This window comes from Medicago sativa, chromosome 3 (assembly GCF_051527215.1).
Source record: "Medicago sativa cultivar Bolivia chromosome 3, Bolivia_mono, whole genome shotgun sequence".
Taxonomy (NCBI): Eukaryota; Viridiplantae; Streptophyta; class Magnoliopsida; order Fabales; family Fabaceae; genus Medicago; species Medicago sativa.
Window position 1 is genome coordinate 60,670,287 of NC_140751.1, and position 8,509 is coordinate 60,678,795.

An 8,509-nucleotide genomic window follows, 5' to 3' on the forward strand; every position below is an offset into this window, starting at 1 on the left:
TTGTCAAATAACTAAGATAAAATGACACTTAAAGGATTATGTTTTATCCGGTCAAAAGAAATAAAAAAAGAAACCATGATGATTGTTTAATGGCTGATTGAAGCAAAATTTAGAAAGACAACAAAAAAAACAAAAAACAAAAAAGACATGACATTGAGATAAAATATTAAAAAAATACAATTTTTGATTGAAATGGTGCGTGGAATTGCTTGCAAGTGGAAATTATTTATAATAAACGGTAGATAACAAAATTTAACAATATTATTTAATAGTCCCCCCCAAAAAAATTATTTAATAGTAACTATCTCAATGACAAATTAAAGTAGAAAATTTCATACATTGATTGTCAAATAACTAAGATAAAATGACACTTAAAGGATATGTTTTATCCGGTCAAAAGAAATAAAAAAGAACCATGATGATTGTTTAATGGCTGATTGAAGCTTTTGATACATTTTATTGAAGAAACTATGATAAGTGAAAAGCAGTCATAGTAAAACATGACGATGTTTGTAACACCCACGTCGTGGCTTTCGATATCCCGCTAGGTGGATACGAAAGGTTCCCGACCTAAGGGGAACGGTTTAAGCCGCAAGGGACCCCCACGACAATAGTAGGAACCGAAACACATCGGAATGAGAGGGATCCAGAGGCCGTGTAGGTATGGGACTACATGGTTGAAGGAAGGCTTATAAGAATTGTTAGGTACTACCCATATCAACAAGATGCATCTTCTTTTCGGGAGCTCAATCCATAGGAACTCCACAGTTAAGCGTGCTTGGCTTGGAGTAGTACTAGGATGGGTGACCTACCGGGAAGTTTCTCGGTAAGCATGTGAGTGAGGACAAAGTGTAACACCCCATTTTCCCGAAATAAAAATTTCTTAATAAAAATCAGAGTAATTCAATGTAAACGGAATGTCACATTCTTTTCTTAAAAATCATAAGCTGAATAATAAATATTAATCCTTCAAAATCCAACAACGTAATATTTAAAACTTTGCTGCAGAATAGTTTCAATATCTTAAATAATCTTTGGCACAAGGGCCTCAACATAAAATCTCATAAAATCTTAGTTCAATAATAGTTCATGAAAATCTTCTTAAAATAATACGTAAGGAACAGAAAACAACAACTAAATTCCCATCCCGTTACGTATCAGAGCATCCTAGACACGATGTGAGGAGTCTACTCACGAACACAGCTAGCCTTTATTACCTGCACATTACCCACGGTCGAGGCAACATATACGCAGAAGGGATGAGATTTCTCAAACAATGATATTTAAGCATATAAATCATAAACTACACTTAACAACCTAGACATCATATAATTCAATAATTATATCTAACATCTTAAACTTCATTAACTAGCATCATTAATCTTCCTACATTAGTCATATACTTCATCTTATATCATCTTAATCATAGCATCATATATCATCTTAATCATAGACATAAACATCATCATATAACATCAGTTATTAATCATAAACATCATCATACATCATCAAATAATAATCACAAACATCATCACATATATTAATTACAAACATCATCACATATATTTAATCACAAACATCATCACATATATTAATCATCGACATCATCACATATATTAGTTACAAACATCATCACATGTCGTCAAATATTAATCATAAACATCATAGCATTATCAAACATAGCATTATCATAACAACTTCATAATCAATCATCAACATCAACTTCGTATTCAACTTATAACTCAATCTTAACAACTTGACATCTTAACCTCTTAACAACTCGACATCTTAACCTCTTAACAACTCGACTCGACTATGCAACTTCAACTTCTTAAAATCATCTTAAATCATCTTGATATGCAAATGCATGTGGTACCAATCAGGGCATCAAGCCCCCAACATATTTGAGCGTAAATAGGCTCTTCAACAAGTGAGCATAAAGCTGCCGGGCATCAAGCCCCCAACGTAGTTTGAGCATAAAGCTGCCGGGCATCAAGCCCCCAACATGAATGAGTATGCATGAACTCAACATCTTAACAACTTACAACTTGAACTTCTTGAACAACTTATATGATTCCAATAATTTGGACGACTTCTTATGACTTCACAACTTAGACTGACACTTACAACTCAAATAAGATCAACAACAACATATAAATAATTCATATCATATCAACATCATAATACAACATCATCAAATATCACATCCTTAAATAACAAATCTTAAAAGCACACATATTCAAATAGCACATCTTTATATAGCACATCTTTAAATCACATATCTTAAAATATCACATCTTTATATAGCACATCTTTAAATCACATATCGTAAAATATCACCTCTTTATATAGAACATCTTTAAATCACATATCTTAAAATATCACATCTTTATATAGCACATCTTTAAATCACATATCGTAAAATATCACCTCTTTATATAGAACATCTTTAAATCACTTATCTTAAAATATCACCTCTTTATATAGCACATCTTTAAATCACATATCGTAAAATATCACCTCTTTATATAACACATCTTTAAATCACATATCTTAAAATATCACCTCTTTATATAGCACATCTTTAAATCACATATCGTAAAATAACACCTCTTTATATAGCACATCTTTAAATCACATATCTTAAAATATCACATCTTTATATAGCACATCTTTAAATCACATATCTTAAAATATCACATATTTATATAGAACATCTTTAAATCACATATCTTAAAATATAATACATCAATATTCATCATCAATTAATTCATCATTATCCAAGAATTATATAATAAATAATAATAACTATTTATCACTATTATTATAAAATTATGAGAAGTCACACATTACTAATTGACATAATAAATCATAATTCTCAAATCTTACAAACTAATCCTACAACATGTTAATTGCAATCTAATGATATACATACTTAATATTAGTGAAAGATAGTCTCACCCTTACCTTATACGCTTCCCTTCCTAAGCCAAAGCTCTATACCTCAAGTTTGCAGCTACGGTGCTAGTACAATTCTTCACACTCCAGTAATTATTTTGAAGATTGAACCAAGTGGTGGAGGCATATGAATCTAAATGGTATAAACAATGTGTAAACTCAATGGAAAAAGGCGTGAGTTTGCTGATATGGGAGGGAGGCTATATACTTCTTATTGGAAATAATTGATGGAAATTTGTAATAGATAAAGATGTCTCACATGGACCCATAAGGAAGCAAAGCCCGGGAATTAAGCAAGGAAATAAGCATATAATGGGAAACATGTTTTCTCTTGCGGTCCCACTTATAACATAAGATAGATAGATATTTTCCCCTTTTTCTTCTCTTTCCTCTCTTATTCTTCTATTCTTTCCCGTGACTTCTTTCCTTCTTTTCCTACCTCTCCTTATTATATTCTATTATAATAAAGTCCACTCACAAAAGGGTTACTCACTTAACGGTAAAATAATAATAATAATGGTCACTTACCGGCTCACAACTAATTAGAAATATTACTACTCACTCAGCTTAGTAAAATGTCTAATTATCTAACACCGAATTCTAATAATCCCAAACAAAATACACACAGAGACAATTATTCACATATGAGCACATACAACACGTAACGATTATTCAAATAAATTATACAAAAAGACACTAAACTCGATAAAATAAATAATTAATAAAATAGGGCGTTACACAAAGCATGCTGAAAAGACTCGTGTTGGTTTGTGGGGTTAGTCGGCAATCCTGTAAGCAGTCTGGGATGTTACACTTGGTATCAGAGCAGACCTCTCCCAGTACGGTGTGGTTCGGGGACGAACCAGGCGGAAGCTGGTGGGCATGTAACACCCACGTCGTGGCTTTCGATATCCCGCTAGGTGGATACGAAAGGTTCCCGACCTAAGGGGAACGGTTTAAGCCGCAAGGGACCCCCACGACAATAGTAGGAACCGAAACACATCGGAATGAGAGGGATCCAGAGGCCGTGTAGGTATGAGACTACATGGTTGAAGGAAGGCTTATAAGAATTGTTAGGTACTACCCATATCAACAAGATGCATCTTCTTTTCGGGTGCTCAATCCATAGGAACTCCACAGTTAAGCGTGCTTGGCTTGGAGTAGTACTAGGATGGGTGACCTACCGAGAAGTTTCTCGGTAAGCATGTGAGTGAGGACAAAGCATGCTGAAAAGACTCGTGTTGGTTTATGGGGTTAGTCGGCAATCCTGTAAGCAGTCTGGGATGTTACAATGTTAAGATGCATTCTTATTAGAAAAGGTTTGTCCAACTTAGATGATATAAACCAATTGTATGCAACCTTGGTGATGTTTAACATGTCCGGAGATGTGTTTAAAAGCATCAATTAAGATTCATCAAATAAGATTTCATGTGTAATATACCCATTGTGCAAGACAAATATTCATAAAATAAGGGGGGGTGTATTCAATTGGGATTTTGAAGGATTTTAAAAGACTTTTTTATGATGAAAAAGTCATGTGGTATTCAATCAAAACTTTTGTTCAAATTAAAAAAAGTCTAGTGGTATTCGATTAGGATTTTCTAGACTTTTAAAACAAAGTCTAGAAATCTTGTGGTATTCAATCAACACTTTTTACAACTTTAAAAAAGTCTTGTGGTATTCAAAAAATATATGATTTCGACGGATTGTTAAAAAAATGGGATTTCTATGGATTTTGATGGACTTTTCAGTGATTTTTTAGCTTTAAAAAGTCTTTACCAACATCATAAGATTTCTATGGATTCTCATTTTTTATTTCTTTTTTGTTTTTACATCTCCCTTATCTCCTTCCCCTTTCTCTCATGTCCTTCTATCAAATATGTTTTTTATGTAACTTCATCTCTTCCATTTCCATTTTCACAGTTTGTTATACCATTCATATTTCTCTCGCTGCAAAACACAAAATGTGAAACTCCCACACAATAACTTTCTGACATCTACCGAAGTTGTTACTAGGTTGAGTCACGACCAGGTCGCTCTCTTTAAGACGTTTCGTGGCACTACCCAAAATTGTGCAAGGTAAACTATCAACCACGGCGCCTCAGGATAAAACAAGCTCAGCTACAACTGTTCGATTAACTACTGCACTGTAGAAAATCGTTCAAGAATTATACCTTCAAATATGGTACTAAGACCATTCTTTAATACTGAAACCACTTTAATATGGTGTTTGTAACGTCCTGATATTTAATTACTTATTATTATTGTTGTTGTTGTTGTTGTTGTTGTTATTATTATTATTATTATTATTAGTAGTAGTAGTAGTAGTAGTATTTATTTACTTTCAACTCTTTTATTTAGTTGTTGACCTTTTCAAACCAAAACACACCATCTTCTTCCTTGTGATGTCCACAGCAAAACCCCTAAACTTATTTCTTGATCGGAGCATTTTCACCGATGACCACCGTGCCGGAGCTAACCTCCACCGCGTCGGGAATCATCTCTGCCGCGCCGGAAAACGTGATTGTAACCATTTCACATCCTTTCTTTCTTTTTGGTGAGCTTCATCTTCAACCTTGTCTCTAAATTAATTTTTAAGAGCTTTAATTATTTATTTTCGGATTTTGGTGATATGCATAAAATTAGACATGCTGTTTTTGTTCTATTGATGATTTTTAAGCTTCTTAGTAGGGTCTTGGTATATATATTAGACTTGGTTGTTGTTAGAATCCTATTTAGGCCTATTTTAGACTTGAAGAATCAAGGTTTATATCACTATAATGTTGAAAGTATATTATTTTAGTTTGAGTTGAGATATGTTATAGATTTTGGTTTTTGGAAAATAATTTGGAAACTCTTGATCTTGAAAGGCTTTTAAGCTAGTTTTAAAGTGGAATTTATGGGACGAAAACTTATAAAATTTATAGGTCTGTTGGTTGAGTAGTAAGAAAAGAGCACAATTCTTTTAAATACATGTAGTGTTTTTATGATAATTTGAAATTGAATTTTGTGGTCTAATTGATTAAGGGTTTGAAATTGTTTTGATGAAATTTTGAGTACTTGAGATTTAATAAAGAGAGTTATGTGGAATGATTTTTTTTTTTTTTTGAAAGTATCAAGAGGAGATGAAATGATTTTGACTATTATATTTTTATTTTTGGACAAAAAGTTTTGGAGTATATAAGTTTAGCATTATGTTTTGTTTACTTGTGTTTCTTTACCTTATTCTTGATTCTAAATTGGAGATACCACTAATGTAACACCTCTTTTAATTTAAAATAAATTAAATAAAATTGATAAATAAAATGTTAGTTTTTAAAAAAAAATTAATAACATCAGTTTTCTATCCCTATGATTCTAATATCTCATGATCTCCATCAGAAAATTTCTATATCACTATTCTTATTCAATCCGAAGTTACATAATTCATTTTTTTTTTCAAGATAAAATATATTAAGGAACCCACCAAAGATATGAGCAACATTCACAGAGTTAAAGAATCAAGGACTATACTAGCATTAGGACTACATGGCTCACAAACATCAAACTTAAATCAAGCACTGACAGAACAAGGATAAACAAACCGGTTGTACAAAACTACTAATGTCCAGAAAGAAAACAAATTAAACCAACATAAGCATAACCCGAGACTCATTCCAGATCAGTCCACGCCACTAAAATTTGAACTCTAGGCTAATGTAATTTCAAGATCAGCTTTTGTACATATCATATGACAAACCAATTAGACCATTAAGCCAAAACTATGCATCATATCAAAATCTCAGATGAATTATAATTGTAAAACATAATCATATTATCCATGAAAAAAAATCTTGTCTTTGAAACAACTTATGATTCCCTGCCTTCCAAATAATGCAATTACTCGCGAACCCCAGGTTACATAATTACCTATATTATCATCTTATCCATCATTTACTCGCTAATCAACATCTCAATACTAAATCAAACATAATCAAATTCGAAAAACATATCAAAATTGAAATAAGGCTAAGAATCAATTTTTTTTTTCTTTTTTTCATCCAAATTGAAATACATGGTTACAATTACAACTCACCTCACTACTAACTAAAATCCTCAAGTCTATTGGAACCTAAACAACATATATTCGAGATTCAAATCAATTCTTAAACAAACCATTCCAAAGAAGAGTATACAAGTCATAAAGAACAGATTGAGTCATAAGATTTGAGTGTATAAAATAACTAATCCACAACAAAGCTAATACTCGACTGATTATCAAAACTGATATCAAAATATTAAAATCCTAAAATCTTATGCTTAACAACTTCTTATCTCAAGTAATTTAGATAACCTAAGCACACTAGATTCTTGCTAACTCGGTCAAAAAGAATCAATGTCAAACAAAACAAATATCACACATTGCACAAAGATCAAACAAGACTCAAAGATCACACACAATTCAGAGTTCACACAAACCAAAAGCAAAGTGAAAACATAACCTCAGATCCTATTGGACTGACCAGGCTCTGATACCACTAATGTAACACCTCTTTTAATTTAAAATAAATTAAATAAAATTGATAAATAAAATGTTAGTTTTTAAAAAAAAAATTGGCATGACTTGGCTATAAAAATCATCATTTTTGCATGTCGCCAAAATTATTCCTGGCAATTGTTTATAAGACCAGCGAAATATTATTACCAGGTATAATTTTGGCGACATGCAAAAATGATGATTTTTATAGCCAAGTCATGCCAATTTTTTTTTTAAAAACTAACATTTTATTTATCAATTTTATTTAATTTATTTTAAATTAAAAGAGGTGTTACAGTGTTAGTACCATTCTATTATGGTGCTAAGACCACTCAAATATGGTGTTTCCACCATTCTAACCTTTAAGTTCTCCAAACTATCAATATGGTACTATGACCACTCAAATATGGTGTTACCACCATTTCTCCTCAAATAGAAAAATATTGTTATAATAATTATATACCGTTAAGATCATTCTTGATTCCGACGGGATATTATTATTCCAAATAGGGACTATGATCTTAAAAGTACTCTTTATTCCGAAGGGACATATATTACCGAAGGGACTATGTTTTTAAGACCATTCTTAATTCCGAAGGGACATTAAACCGAAAAAGGGACTATGGTCTCAAGAACACTCTTAATTCCGAAGGGACAGAAAGGAGTAGAAAAAGGAGAAGGACTTGTTAAACAAGTCGAAGGAGGGAGAAGAGAGCAAAGACTCGTCAACACAAGTCAAGAAAGGGAGAAGAGAGAAAGAGTTCCCGACAACTCAATGAAACTCTTTGGTGTGTGGAATGCACTGTGTGAGCTCTCTATTTATAGAAAAAATTCACAACTAATAAGTGAGAAACTTTGGGAACAAGTAATATATTACTTTGTCATTAAGTAATTCACATATTAGATCTAGTACAAAAATATCTCAACTGAGTATCAAAATATATTATATTTAGTACAAAAATATATTATATTATGTACCAAAATATATTTCAGATCAAGCACTAAAATATATTAGATTGCGTACCCAAATATTTC

General features: G+C 31.8%; 1 long non-coding RNA gene across 1 annotated transcript; it reads right to left on the reverse strand.

Moving 5' to 3' along the window:
- Positions 1–902: 902 nt before the first annotated feature.
- Positions 903–3,690, reverse strand: LOC146938816 (uncharacterized). Its single transcript, XR_015031424.1, has 2 exons — positions 2,968–3,690; positions 903–1,217 (listed from the first exon to the last, which is right to left on the reverse strand). It is a non-coding gene; the product is annotated as an uncharacterized LOC146938816 (long non-coding RNA).
- Between the last annotated feature and the right edge of the window lie 4,819 nt (positions 3,691–8,509).